The sequence below is a fragment of the Ornithorhynchus anatinus genome, chromosome X1 (assembly GCF_004115215.2).
Source record: "Ornithorhynchus anatinus isolate Pmale09 chromosome X1, mOrnAna1.pri.v4, whole genome shotgun sequence".
Classification (NCBI taxonomy): domain Eukaryota; kingdom Metazoa; phylum Chordata; class Mammalia; order Monotremata; family Ornithorhynchidae; genus Ornithorhynchus; species Ornithorhynchus anatinus.
Window position 1 is genome coordinate 57872160 of NC_041749.1, and position 4152 is coordinate 57876311.

Below are 4152 nucleotides of genomic sequence, written 5' to 3' on the forward strand. Positions count from 1 at the left end.
TAAATCTCATAGTCTTATGGAAGGCTGGACATAACTATGACTCTGGAAACCTTCTGTTTTTATGAAGTTGATGTCACATTGTCACCACACTCTTTCAGAGTCCAAATAAGAAATTGGTCTCTCAGACTTGGTTTTCTTCTTCATCATCTATATGTGTATTGCTGAACTAATTTTGTCTTGTCTTATGATGTCTAGTCAACTCCAACCCATAGCGACACCATGGACACATCTCTCCCAGAGCCCCCAACCTCCATCTGCAGTTGTTCTGGTAGTGTATCCATACAGTTTTTGTGGTAAAAATATGGAAGTGGTTTACCATTGCCTCCTTCCACACAGTAAACTTGAGTCTCCACCCTCGAGTCTCTCCTATACCGCTACTGCCCAGCACAGGGGAATTTTGACTTGTAGCAGATTGCCTTCCACTCTCTAGACACTGCCCAAGTTAGGAATGGAATGGATATGCCTCTGCTTGACTCTCCTTCCCCTAGTCGAGACTGGTAGAGTACTGGAAGCTCCCCAGGTGTGACCCTGAGAAGGGTGCTGAACTAATAGGACAGTGTATTTCAGAGGGCTGAATAGGAAGGTGAGAGAGAAACATGTTCATTCCTCTTCTGCCCCATTCTAACTGCAGTAATCTCATCCTTCCAGGTCTCCCTAAACCTGTTCTGAGATAGGAAATTACTTAGTTTATTAAAGGTCAAGCACTGGGGCAGATACAAAAAAACAAATGAGACATGATCTCTGTCCCACCCAGACCTCACCATTTAAGAAGTAGGGAGAGGAGATTGATTCAATCATATTTATTGAGAGCTTAGATAACTAATTAGTGAGGGAATTAAGGCAGAGAGAAGGCAAATGACTCATCCTCCGCTATCCAGCAGGCCGGTGGCAGAGCTGGGATTAGAACCTGGGTCTCCTAACTCCCAGTTTCATGCCCTTTCCACTAGATCACACTGCCTCTCAAACCAAATACTCCCTTATTTAGTTCAATAGAACTCATTCTTGCATGATAATAGCAATATGTAATGCTGACAGTTTGGTAGAAAGAACAGAAGTTTTTTCAGGGTCATTTCTCCTAGCAAGTCTATGCCTAGGAGGTCTGTTTTAAAAACTCTAACATTACAGATAATTAAATGAAATTGTAAATAGGCTTTGATATGTTCACATCCAGTTTTTCCTTTTCTTTTGTGGTGCTTTCTGAAGGTGCTTTGGCCTCTTTCAGATCATTTTCATTTCCCATTAAAACATCCTGATGTATTTTATTAAAATTTCTCATCATGCTTATTACTCTCCAATTTCTATTTTTTAACTGAAAAGGATTGATTAAATCAGTAGGTAGCTACTGAATAGTGTTTAAGTCGCCGTGTCACTGCAGTTGATTTTTTTCTCCCCTTTTTTCTTATTTTCTTCATAAAAGGGTTATTTTCTCCCTTCTTTCTTTTGGATACCAGAGAGGTGAGGTTTTAAGTGTTGCTTCAGATGGCCACATTACCCATATTTTCCATTGAAGATATCTAGAATAAGTGATTCAAAGTGCTCCAAATGAGTTTGCTTAATCAGAAGTAGCAGATCAAATTAATGTGAGAGAAACAAAGATTTGAGATGAACAGAACTTAAAGCTGCAATTGTAACAGGTTTTGGTGCTCCAAGGCAGATTTTATAGTCTTGTTGTAACTTGTAGGAAAGTTGAAATAATAATACTTTAGTAATAATAATATCTTACACATATATTGTGCCTTTCATCTCCAGCTATCCCAAAGCTCTTTACAGACTATAAATAGATACTATTTCACCCACCACTGAAATATAGCTACCTTTGGGGTGGAAAGCAGCAACCCCTCTGTGCCATCGACATTACATAACATTTTTCAAGAGGAGAACTGAAGAATAAGTTCTCCAGTTGAATCTCCAGGAAGAATTTGTGAGTGGGAAGAATATAATTATTCAAGATAGCCTTGGCCATGATGCTGAGCTCACTAATCCAGTATGTCAAACAGGGACCTGGAATATCAAATGACCACTAGTGGTCAGAGTCCCAATTTTCTATGGAAAATAGGTTAACTATAGAGTGTGAGGGAATTAATTCCAAAGTGAAATTTTGCATGCGTGTATACACGTAGCTATCATTTGCTTTTAAAGATGAACGCTGCTGACAGTGAGATCCTGTCTGTGCATGAGAAGTGACTAAAAAAACCAATGCGTGAGCAGCAGCACATCCTACCACACTACACATAAAGATAAGTCCTTGCTGGGCTAATAATACACTTGCCCCATACAGGCCCATACTCTGTCCACTATGCCATGCTGCTACTCAAGCATGCAGTCTAAATTTCCTCATCTGACTTGATACTCCAGTACCTCCTGACCCTCTAGACTGCAAGTTCATTGTCAGGGAATGTGTCTGTTACATTGCTATAGTGTATTTTCCCAAGAGCTTAGTAAAGTGCTCTGTACATAGTAAGTGCTCAATAAATAGGATTGACTGACTGACTTCAAGCCTGCTTTCTAGTATCATAATCTGTGCAAAGCCTTTGCTTGAGTAGAGTAACCCCTCTCCAGTGCTGCTTGCCAAACAGGTCTGTCCATTGCAAGGGCTTCTCAATATCCAGTGTTATTTCATTAAATCAATCAATCAATGGTAGTTATTCAGTGTTACTATATGCAGAGCACTTTACTGAGCACTTTTTTCTAATGGTACTTGTAAAGCACTTACTATGTGTCAGGCACTGTACTAAGCACTGGGGTGTTCAGATTGGACACAGTCCATCATCCACATGGGTCTCACAGTCTTAATCCACATTTTATAGATAAGGTGAGGCACAAAAAAGTGCAGTGACTTGCCCAAGATCACACAGCAGACAAATGGCAGACCTGGGATTAGAACCCGGGTCCTTCTGACTCCCAGAGCTTGGGAGAACAGAATACAGTAGAGGCAGTAGACATTCCCTGCCCAAAAGGAGCCTACATTATTTGAGACTCTTCTAAATTTTAAACTGCTTATTCTCTGTTCCTGGTTCATGGGTTCCCCCTAACAGTTTGCTACACAGCAGTGGCTGAGGTGTCAATCAATCAATCAATGGTATCTTTGAGCACTTACTGTGTGAAGAGCACTGTAATAAGCACTTGGGACAGTACACTCTAACAGAGTTTGTAGACATGCTCTCTTTTCATAAGGAACATACAGTATCCTGCTGTGATACAGGCATTGGAGCCATGTTCACAGCATAGTTCAACTGGGAAGGTCACGTGTACATATATACTTCCTCTGTGGTACACGGGTAGTCACTGTTAAACTTGCACTTGGGAAAATAAGCACTATCTACATTTTCAACCATCTGGTGCAAGGACATATTAAAACCATAGTGGTTGGGGAAAGTGGACAATTGGTAGCTTCGTTAAAGCCCAGGTTCATCCTTCTCCCACCTCCATTTTTACATAGGCCCTGGTCCTTCCCATATACTGCTCATCTCTCCCTAAACTTGTTTAGTACAGCAGCACCTCTGGCAAAGATAGAAACAAGGAGTGATGAGCCTAGACTGTAACCCCATTGTGGGCAGGGAACATGTCTACCAACGCTGTTGTGTTGCAATCTTCCAAGAGCTTAGTATAGTGCTCTGCACTCAGTAAGCACTCAATAAATATCATTGATTGATCGATTGATTGATGGTGTTCCCAATCGATGGCCATCATGGGATCCCTGATTGCTAAATGCTAAATGTTATGGCATAATCTTACTACGAAGAAACAGCCATGTGAATGGCAACAATTAAACCTCTCACACTGTGAAGCTAATTTCCTTGTTGACTATTACTACTTCACATTCATTAAATACTTTCAGGTCGCATCTCCTTAACCAAAGTAAGAAACCAGACTGAAAGAGTTACCAGGTTATTTGGGGATGAAAATGTATGTGTGTGTGTGTGTGTTTGTGTGTTTAATCTCCATTGTTGTTGTCTTATCCTGTTGAGTCATGTCCGACCCATAGCGACACCATGGACACATCTCTCCCAGAATGCCCCACCTCTATCTGCAATTATTCTGGTAGTGTATCCATAGAGTTTTCTTGGTAAAAATATGGAAGCGGTTTACCATTGCCTGCCAGTAAACCTGAAGTATCCAACCTCGATTCTCTCCCATGCAGCTGCTGTCTTG

General features: G+C 40.9%; 1 non-coding gene across 1 annotated transcript; it reads right to left on the bottom strand.

Annotated features, from left to right (window-relative positions):
* Positions 1–400: 400 nt before the first annotated feature.
* Positions 401–538, bottom strand: LOC114806748. The gene has a single exon (XR_003754810.1). It is a non-coding gene; the product is annotated as a small nucleolar RNA SNORA7 (small nucleolar RNA).
* Between the last annotated feature and the right edge of the window lie 3614 nt (positions 539–4152).